Source organism: Haliotis cracherodii, unplaced genomic scaffold (genome assembly GCF_022045235.1).
Source record: "Haliotis cracherodii isolate W230 unplaced genomic scaffold, xgHalCrac1.p SCAF_14, whole genome shotgun sequence".
Taxonomy (NCBI): Eukaryota; Metazoa; Mollusca; class Gastropoda; order Lepetellida; family Haliotidae; genus Haliotis; species Haliotis cracherodii.
In genome coordinates this window covers 8,048,646-8,064,474 of record NW_027266269.1, presented here as the reverse complement: position 1 = coordinate 8,064,474, position 15,829 = coordinate 8,048,646, and positions in this window count along the sequence as shown.

Below are 15,829 nucleotides of genomic sequence, written 5' to 3'. Positions count from 1 at the left end.
TTGTAAAATCTAACTAACGTTGACAGGGTGTCATCACACTCAGCCTTCTTCATTTAGCTCAAGGTTTATTGACATCAAGAGGTAGAATATAAAATACATATCTGCTTTTCCATGCTAAGTTTTGGTAATCAATTTTGTCCTGACATGGATCACTGATCATGGACCATGAGCATTTCTCTGACGACCACATCCACCTGTTTTGATCAATTTAGAAAACCCACCAAAGGGGCATCACATCAACTCCACCACACTGTGAAACATTCGTATTATGTTTGTATTTGCTAAATAAAGTTGTAGCAGGGCAGTGAATGAGTAACAGGCAAACACACGATACGTGTGAGAGACGTTTTAGTCCGCAAATGGGTGGTTTTATTCCGCAAATATTTAACTACACCCTGAAACATATTAAAGGAATGCTAAGTGATATTAACAAAACACATAATGTTGTCATCAACATCACAGTTGTTCAAGCCGTTTTAGAGATCAAACTAACCTGATTTTAGATGATTTTACTTGCTAACATGCCTGTGTAAGAAATGTGTGCAGACTGAGACATTCAGTGAGAGAAACGGTCAACTTTGAGGGTCAGCTTGGCAGTTGAGCACGGGATGGCTTGGGTTTGTTAAGGCGTACAACATGAAGGACACATTACCTACATTTAATCTTATACACAGAAGTTGAACACTAGAAAGCAGACACTGAAGGTGAATAAAATATATGTGTACAATGTTGTAACTGTCACAAAGTGATCTTCATGTTTACTTTCATATTTGTTCCCTTATGTCTGATCATCAGTATGTCTGAACAGTTTTGTTGTCTCACAATAAATCGGAATGGCCATTTCAAATTTGTACATTATCTTAATTCCATCATTCGTCATAGTATTTATTCGTCGTTCGTTTGTTTGTATATTGTTAGGACCCGATTAACTTGTGTCAGGTCTCATTTCGTTGTAGTGAAGTATAGGCACCACATTGCCAGTGTATCAAAGTAATGGGATTGCCTGACCAAAGCTGGACTGCTTACAACGTGCACCAGTGACCACACAGTCTGATAACGGGTGACCTTGCCTTAGTGAGCACTACCCAGTTGACTGTCGTTCATATCCCGATGAATGTCAGTATGTCACATGATTACATTGTCATGCGAATGACATTGCGGTAGCCACCATCTTCTGCCGCTTGTAAAACCAAGGGATGTCACTCCAAATGGAATGTTTGGGACGGATGACGTCACGACTCCCAACGTTGAAATTGTTCGCTTTTAATAATTAAAGTTGGATATTTAATGGATTGTTTTGTTATGATTTATGTATATGTCAATAGAAGGATAGAAGTTGTATTTGTTGACGTTCATCAGCTAATGAGCAAATTCCATGATGCGCGAAGCATTGTCTTCATCAGCTGATGAACGTCAACAAATACAACTTCAATCCTTAATACGAACCTATCTTGTTATCTTGTCTTACCTAATATCAATGCTTCAAAAAAGCAGAGCTTCTTTAGATATAAAGTTTGTTCTATCACATGTGTTGTGTATAAAATATGGTTTTCTCCTGAACTGTAAAACGAAAGAGAGACATAATTCTTTTGGCACCAACACCGATCTTGGGCAAATTTGCTTATTACAATTGAGTTCAATTGAAAAATTATGTAGACTTTTATGAATTGAATTGTCGGTGGAGCTCTTTGAAAACATAAGATCAACTCTTTGCACCAACCTAAATTGTTTGACCTACAGAGAACGACCAAAGCAAAATGAATTGTGTTTGACACGTCAGTGCCAGAGTATTCATTGAAAATAAAGGGCAAAATATCAAAGAACATTATAGGAATGGATCACTGAAAATCAGTGATGGCAAAGAAAGGGTTAACAATATATTTAGCTATACACTACAAACAACATATTTGCAAAAGAGACATTGGCTATTGAATATTCTACGGCCTAGTGTAGTCCACAGTGACAGTTTTTCAGCCCATATACTAAGTTAAACTGATTGTAACATGCTAACGGACAGTAGAATATATTAAGAGCACAGATTGAACATTGTACTAATAACACACTGGGATTGCTCTGCAAAAACGTAAGCAAAATATGAACCTTCACAAGAAATCATAACGGATATTTACGGTATACACTCAGCCATATATTCATCGCGTGATCCTTTTGCTACGAGAATATTCCTGTCTAATGTATCGGTCTATCTGAAGATATATATCTATCTAGTCCTGCTTTTCTGTCAATTATTTGAAGAAAAAACGTTTAAGTGGTTCAGCATTCATGGTTTATAAATGAAACTTTAGAATCTTTTTAAATACAAATATTTGGGTTTCACATGGCAACTACTTGGTAGTGGGGCACTCTTTTCTTGAACCTAAGAAACAACACTATGTCGAAAACAGGATGTCTTTTCTTTTCAATTTGTTTTAAATTTGTTTTGAATGGAAAGTATGGATGTGCAGGAAATTGAATCAAATGACTGTATTTTCTTTCCTCGGTTGTTAATAGTCCGTTATTCATCGGGCAATATATTGGACTGCAGGAACATTCCTCTTTCCTGGGTGGGATGTCTGGGTAATTCCATCATTACCCTGTTAATGGGGGCACGGTTGCCCAGTCTTCTAAGGCGCCGCGATTCGCTGTACAGAGTCGAGTCCCTTGGGTTCGCCAGAAGCCTATAATTGTGGGTTCGAATCCCGGCTCACCCCGATTATGTTTCTAGGTTTGTCACTGCCATACCCATGCTCATGGATTTCACCGGTGTGGTAAACGTCTGAGACCTGCCCTTCCTCCCACATTTGAAGTAACTGGAAATCTGTTCTAAGCGGCGTTAAACCAAACTCACTCACTGGTCGAACAATTAATGATTATCATGGTGGACACTGGAACATGTGACCAAGGGAGGCAACCAATAGGAGTGGAAATGTGCAAAGATCATTGTGGCCAATAAAGTGATTCCCCGTTTTAGGCATTTCTGACAAAAGAACGGCTTGCCTGCATAGCTACATTGTCCAAATATCCGCTGCAGACTAAAAGAGAGGAGGCAGCAAGTCAGCAAGGTATTGGGTTTTACTGTGAAAATCGGTCTGGAAGGTCCCAAAAGACAGATTTACTACTACTACTACTACTTTTTTATGTTAAACACACGTGAGGGCTGTGTATGAAGAAATACTGAGTTAAAACACTCATATGCCTGCAATGATAAAATAGTATTACTCACTGTCAGTTTTTATCAATGTATTTGCTCTTTCACCAATTTGATGTCAAAATTACCGGGCGGAAACTTGGTTATTATCATAAATAAACGACATGACTTATTTTCTGCACTGCTAACTGAAGCTGCCACTTAGATTGCCACTTAACATAGGAACAAGTACTTCATATCTTTTATATCTTTTGAGGTAAAGGTAGATGGAAGAACATCTTCAATATTCTGAGCTTTTATCAGAAGCCAGTGGTATCGGTACCAGGAACAGGTCAACAGTAACAGTTGATATGCAATGGCGACTATGAAAGTTTAGATCACATATAAGGACACAGTTGTTAGCAGCTTTCTCACATGTGTAAGACATAAACTCCCATTTGGCGAGCAATCATGGACATGTTTGTGTGTGATTCCTTTACAATATCAAAATACATCTAAAACGTCGATGTGTCTGTCCTAGGGAAGACTCGATAAACTCACCTGGTGTACTGGCTGAGCTTACATGAGTGTTAGAGAGGGTAACCCTCGTCCAAAATGGTGCTGATGCTGACAATGGCGTTCAACAAATTAAGGAATTCCAGACTTTGCTTATCATCAGCTCTTTTTGCTCAACGTGTGGCATGGACTTGCATTGTCACTACAGTGTGTGATTATCATTTGCCTCCAAGAATCTGATGCGCAGGTATGTACGGATAACATCCTTAGTGGGACGTTCATATTATCAATATGTAGCTCAATGGTTAAACCACACACGTATATATTCTTACAGTGAGAACAGAGGAAAAGACATCTCTTCGTTGCACCTAAAATGCAGAGTTTGGATACTCCATTACTGGGATTTTACCTTCCGAACACTTCCATCACAACATATCCCATAAAACCCTCGTGTGTCACTGCTATGGCACATGTATCATCACTCCGAAAAGTTGTGATGGCTAGTTTGTACCCAATGGAAATCCGAGCCTTCTCATTACATACTAATGTCAGTGCTACCATGAGGAGGAAAATGTACGTCCTGTCAATTGCAGTGGACGATGCTGAGGAGCCGGTGTTCCTCGCTACGTGGTCACTTGGCAATTGATAGCCTGACTTACGATGATGTGTTTTCAAAATTCTTTATAAGGTTTGCATGAAACAAGTGTTTTTGTAGAATCTAATCATGGTTTAACTATATATTGTCAGTAGAGTACAGAAGAAAAATAAGTGCGTATTTATCTGATTGAATTATGTAAATGTGTTGTTTGATAGGCATTACTTAGAAGATGACGGGTGAGAAAGCAGGCACGATTTAAGAATAACAACTTCTTTAATACTGTAAAGGCAACGTTTAGGCAGCGATCATTATACCGTTGTCAAGCAAAACTGAGCAGTTGTGCTTGACCACGGTATAAGTATATACACCGAAACATCGCCTATACAGGTTTGAAGAAGTTGATATCCATAAATTGTGTCTACTTTGTATGTGATGTAATTGTCTTTTTTCTTTTAAAAAATGTATGCATCATAACAATTGACTTTCATTTGCATGTGTTTGTGACCGGTGTCACTTGCGGAGCAGAATATGCTCACCTTTTCGCGAACAATTGCTAATGATATAGTTGGAATCGCAAATATGTCGGAATCGCATATATAGACCAATCATGATGGGAAGGCGTGGTTTGATTAATGTGGAAGCTCTTCATGATAGAATTGTTTTGCGCACTTTTGCACGCATTTATTTGTCTGATGATCCTCTTGTGAAGCATGTCAAGACTCATTATGAAAACAAGGCATTCCACAGTTTTCTAAAAAGAGCCAAGGATGTGGGACATAATGTCAATGTCGGTGATGGTTCTGTACTGCTGGACGGTACAGACATTACTGTCAACCGAGCGAAGTGCCATATCAAGTCGCCCAGACTACGTTTTTAAAGGAGAGGCTATCTGAACGACCACTGCATCGAGTTTGTGTGCAGTGTGTTGATAAGATCAGCAATTCTGCTTGAGTCCTTCGCTTGGATGAAGTCTTGGCCTTAATATTGAAACAGAAGGCTCTCTGTTTGCTGCTCAGAACCAGTCATTTCCCACTCGAAACCGTTAATGTGTGATTTTGCATCAAAATGTGAATATGAAATGTAGATTATGTACTGAATTTAATGAGAATATCCAACACATTGTGAGTGGACGTCCAGCTTTAGCACAAACACAATATCCTCAGCGACATGATGGGGTGGCTCGATCATTTTATTACCATCTTCGTCAATATGCAGACCTCACTTTCGAAATGTCACACTGCAATCCCAAGTACCAAGTTGTCCAACTCCCCATTGTTCTCGGTGCCTTAGGTTTCGTGCCACCCAATCTGGGTAATGCAGAAGGTTGCAGTGTTGGGAAGTCTTCACATTCTCCGAAAACTTCTGGATGGGTTTGACTGGGCAGCGCTTTCTGGGAGAAGTCCCATTCACCGTCTGGGCTGCGTGTAGAGGGGGCAAGGGCCCTGAGCTGATGATGAGCCACAGTCTGACTGTGCCAGGATCACCCAAACCCTCTTTGCAGCATTATTTATTTTTAATTTGTAAATAATAAATAAATAAAGTGATGAAACCCTGGTGACTCTCGTTTACAGTGCAGTTGCTTTTGGAGCATCACTTTTCAGTGTCAAATGTTTTTTTTCATGATTAATATTACACTTTCACAGCATAAATATAAATATAATAATCATGTACGTATATAACGCGCCTATCATCATCCCCAGTGAGGGCCATGTTCAATGGTGTTAGCAAACAACTAGGAAGGTTCCAAATAGTTTCTCCTTTGACACAAGTACCTCTTCCTTTCCTGTCCTTAGTCTTTACTTTTATGCTGAGGTCAGCAATATTCATCTCATAAATATCAAGTGAGCTGAAATTTCCTTTTGTGGGTTTTGACTTTGCTTGATAACGACTGAGTTTGAGTGTGTAGTCATACGAAACCAGAATCAATGCTAACTTTTAACATTGTTTTAGCTGATAAAACGAAACCTCTAACTTAAACATACATGATGGAGATTATCCCTTGGAACAATCACACTATGTCCATTTTCCTATCATATTGTTTTGTTTTTTTCAGATCCAAAACCTTAAGAGGTTTTTTCATGTTCGAAAAGTCAATATTGAAAAGCTTTTAGTTTAAAGACTACAAGGATGTGTGATAGTTTTCCCAGAACATTGAGATTCATTGTTGGAACAAAGCGAAGAGAAGAAGCACTGCGTCAAAACTAGTAGGTATTTTCGTTTTCAAATTGTGTTACATGGAAAGTGTGCCTGCAGATAGTTTGTAAGTAATAATAATGAGGGACGTACTTCCTGCCTTTGTATTTTATCAATCCGCTATTTTATCTGAGTGAGTGAGTGGGTGAGTTTGGTAATCCAGAGTGCACGATTTTTGAGCAAAACGTGGTCTGATCCTTACAGCCGTTTACTATGTACTTTGAGGAATCTGTTTGTTCAAATATTTGGATAACTATTTCAAACATTTATTCCTCACCTGTCGTTCAAGAATTGCGCGTTTCTTTTTAAGAAACTGGTAAACGCATTGGAAACTATTTAAACTCAATATATTTACATAAATAAAATATCACATTCAAAACAATCAATTGTTAATGTTAATACTGTTGTTGAGATTGTTGTTGTCAATCATTTTACTCAAAATTACTGTTGTTACTTCAATGAAAGCAAAATCAGACATTCTTCACCAGTTACCTGATGTGTTATGTTTGGATGGGTGATACATATAGCCCATATGATAACATTCTAAAACTTGTAAGCAACCAAACATGATATCTCATATTTGTGTAGAACTCTTCAAAGCACACAGAGATCAAAGACACATAAGACTATATACATAGTTGGAATCTGCCATAGCCAAAAACATAAAGCCGGAAATAGGCTGTTAAATTTGTAAAAGAAATTGATGGAATACATTAACCAAATGTGAGACAGTTTTCTTATGAAATAACATCAAAATTACTTTTTTACCTCTAATTATCGACTTTTTGTGAAATAAATGAAATTACTGAACATTGCTAAAAAAAACTTGATTATGTGAATTTCAGTGAATTTATAATTTAAATTCCTGTAATGGCAGCTGATTTCTTGAATTAATTCAGCATTGAATGTGAAATAACTATTCGATTGTAAGACTGATCTTTTCTCATTATCTCTAATTTTAGGGTTAGCATTTCTTTCTGAAGTTCCAGTACATCATTCTATAATAAGAAGTTGTTTGTCATCTAGGTCTTCTTTTCTTGTGCAGGGGACAGCTGAGGCTGAAGTACAGGTAGGTTGAGGTTTGGTTTGTACTTCATGTGACAACGCGCCACAAGCTTTAGATTCAAAGCCAAAGATGGCTGCTTCCTGACAACTGAAAAGAAATTTTTTTCTCATTAATGTTTGAGCCATAAACCATAACATAAATTTCATAAGTTATTTATAACTAAAGAATAAAATGTTTACCTGTTTGGCATATCCATGACCAGGAATAGGGTTGAATCGAAGCTCCTTTCAATTCCACTGATGCTCACATTTGTGTGTTCAAGCACATCATATACTACCTCAGACACCACGCTTAACTTGCTCTGACCATGTCCCTTTCCGCAATACTTTTCAATGTTTTAATGTTTATGTACTTCTGGATACAATTAATTAATGTGACGCAATATATAAAGATAAAGACATAACTCAATTTGTCTTAATAATATTGTATAAGTGAACATGACAAATGTTATCCATAAATTGTGTCTACCTTGGAATATGTATGATGTTTACTGCCTATACAGGTATAAAAAAACGATATTTCATACTGCATAATGCATAAATTAATACTACACTAATCACATGCAATGTAGTTAAATATTTTGGTAATGATTCTCAGTATGATTGCTACATCTGTTTTCTTTAGGTAATTTGAACTAGTCCAGTTTGGTATTTTCTTATGTCATGTTTGAGCTTTATGAGAAAATTAATATAATAATATGATATCTCATTTTTGTGTAGAACTCTTCAAGGCACACAAAAGATCAAAGAATATACATGTACTCCTGTTGAAATGTTCCATAGCCCAAAGAAATAAAGTCAGAAATATGCTCTTAAATCTTTTACAGAAATTGATGCAATATGTGAACCAAATGTGAGACAGTTTTCTTATGAAATAACATCCAAATTTCTTTTTAACCTCTCATTATAGACTTTGGGGATTCCCCTGGTTACGACCAATGTCCGACCTAAGAGTTACTCTAAGTTTTTTTTCTTAGCGAGTTAGGAGTATTCTTAAGAAAATTCTAAGAATGTTTATGAATATCACCCCTGGTCCGTATGGATTTACAGCAGAAAATATTTAGGTTAGAGCTAGGACAGTATCTCATTTGATCGTTGAATGCAGCCTTCAGACAGGGTTTGCTATCAGCCCCTCAGAAACAAGGGCTAATAACTTGCATACCAAAGGGAAATAAACCCAAACTGTTTCTTAATAACTGGAGACTGATACCACTACTTTGATTTTTTTAATGAAATTGGATAATTAACTATATCCAATCAGTACTTAACCTTTTTCTGTTTGCACCAGCTTGGGCTTTGATGCGACATATATCTGACTCATTAGACATAGACCCATGAAGATTCCGGGGTAGAATAGGTCTTCAGCAACCCTTGCTTGCCGTATGAGGTGACTACACTCGTCCTAAAAGGCGACTAACGTTATCGAGTGGACAGGCTCGCTGACTTGGTTGATGCATGTCATCGATCCCAATGGCGTGGATCGATGCTCATGATATCAATCACTGGATTGTCTGGTCCAGACTCGATTATTTACAGACCACCGTCATATTGCTGGAATATTGTTAAGTGCGGCGTTAAACAACAAACCAACGAACCAACCATAATGTCCAATTCCAATGTAGCCTACTCACACACTTACAAAATTGACCTGAAAATTAGGCTGTACAGCATTGTGCGAAACATCCCCTAAAAATGTGTATGATTTAAAAAGATGATATTCTTGTATAACACTGTTTGGCCCCATGAGAAATTTGCACGTTTTCATATGGTCATCTACAGAATATTTTTGAGTTTCCCCTTGCACCATTGAACAGGTACTTTGTGTGACATCAATGTGGACAACGTAACTGTTTCAAAACAAACACCCAGTACCTCAACATGTTGACACTGAACAAATGGGAATTGGATAGTCAGACATTTTACTGGCGATCACATCCACATATTGTATACAGTAGAGGAAACCCACCAAACATACAAAAGTGCAACATAGTGAAAAATGCGTATTTGATTTGTCAGTGCAAAAGAAATATCTCATGTCATCTTCAGGTTTCCCATGGGATGTCAAACACGTGTTCTCTTCATATCTGCTCGCTTATATCTGACTATGTCTATGTTGGAATCGGGTCACAAAGGCATTCAGCAACAAAACGATTTTGGTCAAATACTTACAGTTCAATACTTTCGTAATGACATCCTCCTACATAGTATCTATTCATCGTGTGTTTGCAGTAACTAGACTACTTACAACATGCACCATTGACCACACAGATAGTTGAATCAGACTTTCGCTACCGTCAATGCACCCATAAACAGATAGGCGTAGTGTACTCATTCAGCAAGCATGAGATAGTGAAAGTCCAAATTCTACCCCGGATCTTCACGGGTCCAAAATACAAAAAAAAAATGTGAACGATGGACACAATTCCCTCAATAACTAGCTGGAGTGGCTCTGCTCATAATATCAGTTAAATTTCAACTTTCAAAACGCGAACACAACCTGAAACTTCACAAGAAATCCATTGCATCCATTGTTTGTTTCTTTGCATTGGGGTACTTGTATTTACGTACACAGTATGCTGGTCAAAACAATGCCCTAAGAGTTCATGGGAAATAGATACTTTCAATAAAAACCAATAGTCCCTTTTAATAGCTTTATCTATTTTTTTTAACAAAGCCTTTCAGCTTAAATGTTTTGAAGTGAAACATTCAGAATCATATTTAATACAAACCTTTTAGTGCAATGAAGCGACGACTAGAGTGTAGGATAAATTGGCTTTTCACCACAGAGATTCATTCGTGGGAACAAACTGAGAAGAAACTACATTAAATCAACAAACGTGAGTATTTACTTTTTCAATTTGTGAATTCTTTCAAGTATAAATGCTGCACATGACTATACATGGCAATGAGTCAGTCATGTATTATTTATATGTTATATCATCTGGCTATGTAAATAGATTCCAAGATGTTTAGGTACGATTTATTGTTGAAGGAATACTCGGATTCTGAGCAGTACAGCTTTGTCCTAAAAAAAATATTTCCTAATGTCTGGAAGTAATGTATTGCGACTAAAAGTACATGTTGGTTTTGCAGACTTCAGAAGCCTTCAAAACATTTCGGTTGACGTTCAAACGATGGGCCAACATTCTGATGACCGTCGGCCCTGATTATACTCTGAACTCAATCTCATCAATTAGTGAGTGAGTGAGGATTTTACGTCACATAGGCAATATTTCAGCCATATCGTGACGAGATAAAGTTAAACACTGACAACAATATTAATTTTAGATGGCATAATACCTGTCTCCAAAGGACAGTACAAACAGTACAACAGCTAGACTATTACAATTTTGCGGTAAAACTAGTTTGAGAACATGTAAAAGAATAAACTATCCTTAAATACTAGTAACACAATATAAAAAAGGGCAACAGATTGCCAGCAACCAAAGTTAGGCCACCGTGCTAGGGACTGTGGGGACTTATAATACGGTTCCCAGCAGGATATACTCCATCCCTTCAGCTGCTGTGGGCGATTATATGAAAGTTTAGCCAACAAATAAAATAACAAATATGCTGTGATTAAAACTAAGGTAGGAATAACGTACTTTGAAAAACACGGTCCCAGGGGGGAGGCATAACCAATCTCAGTTAATATTTATACACAACCAATGTATAAGAAAAAACTATTTTCATAAAATTTATGAATAACTTCTTTCTCTTTAAAAAAAAAACAACAAAAAAGATGATTGATTGACAGCTGGTATGGTTGAACATCTCTTTCAGTGATGAAACTTTGAAATATTGATCCCAAGTGATGGAAAAATCATCACAGTCAAGTAGGACATGCTTGATCATGATTCTGGCATCACCATTGAAACAGAATGGAGGATCCTCCACTGCAAGAAATATTCGTGGGTAATTCGAGACATTGTCTTAATATGACCTATTCAAATCTAGATTATGTGAGTGAGTTAAATTCTACACCAATATTTCAACCATGTAGCGATGGAAACCAGGTATTAGATTTAAAATATATGTCGACAAAGGACAGTAAAATAGTGAAATATCATAGTTTTTATACAGACCACCAATAACCTCAATAAAAGCACCTTACTGGAGATCATGGGAACTTACAGTACCGATGCTTCCTGCATGATTCCCCAGCAGGATTTGTGCCATCACTTTGGTTACCAGAGGCTGTCCCTTATGCTAGCAATATTAAAATAAACACAATACTCACTTGCAAACTCAAGTCAATATTACGTACCTTGATCGAGAATGGATTTACGGGTCACAAGCAGGAGGACAATATTTTGTATTTTATCTTAACCACCCAGGTAGCCCAACCATTAAAAATCTCAGTTGATACTTGTATTTAACTTATTTAAAATGCATAGCAACTATTCAAAAGCTGTCTATTTCACTTAAAAACAAGAGTCACCAGAAAGATGACATATCCCCCCCCCCCCCCCCCCCCCCCCTGGCAGCTGTCTTTAAAGTTACTACAAGTAAATGTGCAATTCTGTGTGTAATGAGTCAAGAGTTGAATGTTCTTTAAGAAGCAATCATTGTTTACCAACAAAAGATCCACCATAGTCGCATGCATATGAAATGGAAAGTAAAACATGTGTATTTCTGTGTGTTTTTTTATGCAAACGAAAGACAAATTACAAGAAACAATAACTAAACAAGCGTACAGTCAACGACGTCATCTATATCCCCCGCCCATCTTAACACGTTACGGTCCAAAACCAGGTAACTAACCCAACATTTCCCTTAGTCCATGTCAAAATATCTGCAATGGAAATTCTAAAATAAACATTTCTAAAACTCCTTAACATCAAATGGCACCAGTTCAGTATGTACCTTATATATATAGACATGCAATATTTGGCAAGGAAATATTTAACAGTTTATTTGTTATACTCCATAAGTGAACCCACCCTATATGAAAACTTAAATCCAACTTGTTGCCATGGAAACGTAAAAAATATAAAAAATATAAAATTCCAAAATAGCAAAAGGCACCAGTTCAGTATGTGCCTGGTAGACACAGACTGGCTGATCACTATATCCCCCCGTATTATTAAAAGAGTACTAACATTATTTAAAAGGTTTTTTAAAGAAGATGAATGATCGGCACAGTCAAGCAACTCTGGACTAACAACCCAAGTAGGTTTAACGGATATTTGGTTTGATTTCATGTAACTTATTAATACTTACTTGAGTGTTCCACTTCTTTTGCATGAGATCTCGGATGTAACATCTAATCAGATATTTGTAATCAACGTGTGGGATAAGAAGTGGTGTCACAGATTTGTTGAGAGCTGCTGCTTCTGCAGCATCAGCTGCCCACATGACTGTACAACCAACAAAAGACGATTTTGTATTGGCCAGTAATATAAATCAATGTAAAGTTCTAAAATATTTAAACATGTGCATGATTAGAAGTGACAGTTTTCAATGCATATTCCTGTTGATATACTAGTTGATTTGTGTCAGATTATATAAAACGGGTTAGGGAAACGTCTACTTCTGGCCTCACCAACTGCCAGGGTGGAGTAGACAAGAACTGATATGGAGAGATAACATCTAGACCTAGACTAGCAGCATTAATGCGTAATTCGATCCGAATTCCATGTGGGGGAACCAGCTTTGGTTTCTTCTGAAACAGTTCTTTATAGAGATTGAAAACAGAGTCACAATAAGGTGATGAGAAGGATTGGTGTGTAATTTAGTGATTCTATTGAAGATATCATGTCAAAAGGAGTTGCTTCAAAGAAGGTTCATCAGCTTCGACATAGAGGCTGTCATCAAGAGAAGTTCTAAAAGCCCCACGACAAAGCCTTAGTCCTTGGTAGTGAACTGAATCTAGATTTTTAAAATTACTCTTTCAAGCTACAGCATACACAATGGAGCCAATTCAGTCTAATTATGAGCGGATTAATAATCTATATAGGTGAAGGAGAGTTGTCTGATCCCCTCCCCACTTTGAATTAGCGACGACTTTCAGCAAATCTAGGGCCTTCAGTTATTTTGTCTTTGAATATTTAAAATGTGACAAAAACGTCAAATGGTGGTCGAAAATCAACCCCCCAAATTGTGTTTACTTTACAACTTTAAAATGACTGTCATCTAAAGAGAGACCAGGGTCTTTATATGGCTTATGTTTCCGACGGAAATATATACAATTGGTCTTTGAGTGTGAAAACTAAAAGCCATTCTCATGACATCATTTATGAATGAAGACACAGATGTCAACGTCATTCAATGGTACTCATATTTATACCACAACATGAAATATCAAAAAGATCCACAAACGATGATCATCAATTGAATCATTATATACTTTAGATAAACTATTCATATTATCCTAAACAATGTGACAGACAAAATACTGCCCTATGAAATACCTTGATCCTGATTATAATGATCACACAGGGTTGATCCAACACGAACCTGAAATTGTCTGTCTATCAAAAACTGCGATAGAAATTAAAGCAAGGGGCCTCTCGAACCCAGGTCATGTAAATCTTAAAAAAACACGCTGCGAAGTGGTGTCATTAGCTTTTTCAAGATAAAAAAGTTGGATAAGGCTTTTTGTTTATTGACAAAACCATTCTTCATAAATGATTCTAAACGAACTAAATGGTCAGTTGTACTTCGGTTTTTACGAAAGCCGTATTGGATATCACTGATAATATCGTTGGTTTCTAAAAAACATACTTATCGATTATTTACCATGCACTCCATGGTTTTACAAACACAGCTACTTTATGAAATGGGTCGATAATTTGATGGGTCTGTATTATCTCTGCCAGGCTTGATATGAATACGACTATGACATTCCTCCACGAAAGAGGAAAATGTCCTGTTGTTTAAATATCATAAAAATCCTTTGGGTGTTTAAAGTGATAAACTGATAATGGATATTATCTGCACCAGTTGCAGTATTCATGAGCTTGTGCTACAGCAGTGTGTAGTGTGTGTTTTTCTCTTGTTGTTCTTTATACTTCTGAAACTTTGGATTATAATTTGCCGAAGAAGAATGTTTAGCTAAAGTTTCACCGAATATCTATGCAATATCAGATTTTGTAGTCAATAAAGTATTTTCATCCTCGAGATGACAAAGACTAGATTTGGAACCTTTGCCTTTGATTTTTTGGATCATATTAAATACCTTTGACATGGGCGTGCCTGAAATATTTCCTATCTTGTTTGCATTCATCATTAAACCATGGATTGCGAATATGTGAGTTTACAGAGGACTTAGGAATAGCTTCATCAGCTATATGTTTTAGTTTGTCAGCGAACAATTGAATTGGGTCAGTAACATCCATAAAAATGACTGTTGCAATTTATCGGTATAAAAGGTCTGAAATAATGACAAATATGCCTTGGAAACATACCATCGTGGTTGAGGTGGATCATAGATGTGATTTATGGCTGTAATTACTGTCAGAAAATGGTCACTGTCACAAAGGTCATCCATGACCGACCATTCACATTCATTGTATGTGTTTGAAGATGTGATTGACAGATTAGAGTATGTACAAGTTGCAGAATGTAAATATGTGTTCAAGCCATCGTTGACTATGCATAAATTATTATTTGAAATAAAATCTTCAAGAAGTTTCCCTTTATTGTTAGTATCGGAACTTCCACATAGAGGGTTATGTCCGGTAAGGTCACCCATGGTGATGCAGGGCTAAGGGAGCTGGTCAAATAAATCCTGAAGATTGGACTGCAGAAGAGTTGAAGATTTAGAAATATATAAGGAAAAAAGGGTACAAGTGTAAATGTTATTTGTAAAGTGAGATGAACAGCAGCAGTCTGAAGGTTGCATTTTGTTTTAGATCTATTTCATGTAAACTAAATGCTGATGGTTGAAAATCTTGTGCTAATAATTGTAATTCATTAAAATTGTTCATACGTCCCCTGCAATTCCACTGAATTTAATTGGGAGTTTGGCTCATGGATGTTTTGTAGGGGATCTTTCACGTGTACTTGAGGAGGATGGACTCCTATTTCTGAGTTCTGAAGATGGCGTCTCTTCCATCTCCAGAGGGTCAAATGAGTTACGAACCTCTACAGTTAAGATTGCTGTCTACGATTTAGACGTTTTCCGTTTTCTTTCAACATATGTATATCAGCATCAACAGCTGGCTGGATAACTTCAGGTTGTAACTGACTCAATGTCTGAGACGAAGATATTGCCACATTGGACTGACTGTCAGAAGTAGTAGGCACAGTAACAGTTTGCACTGGTATGCAGAGAATACGATAGTAGGAAAGTGTTAAGATAGAGAGGCTTTTTAGCTTCAAAGAAGGAA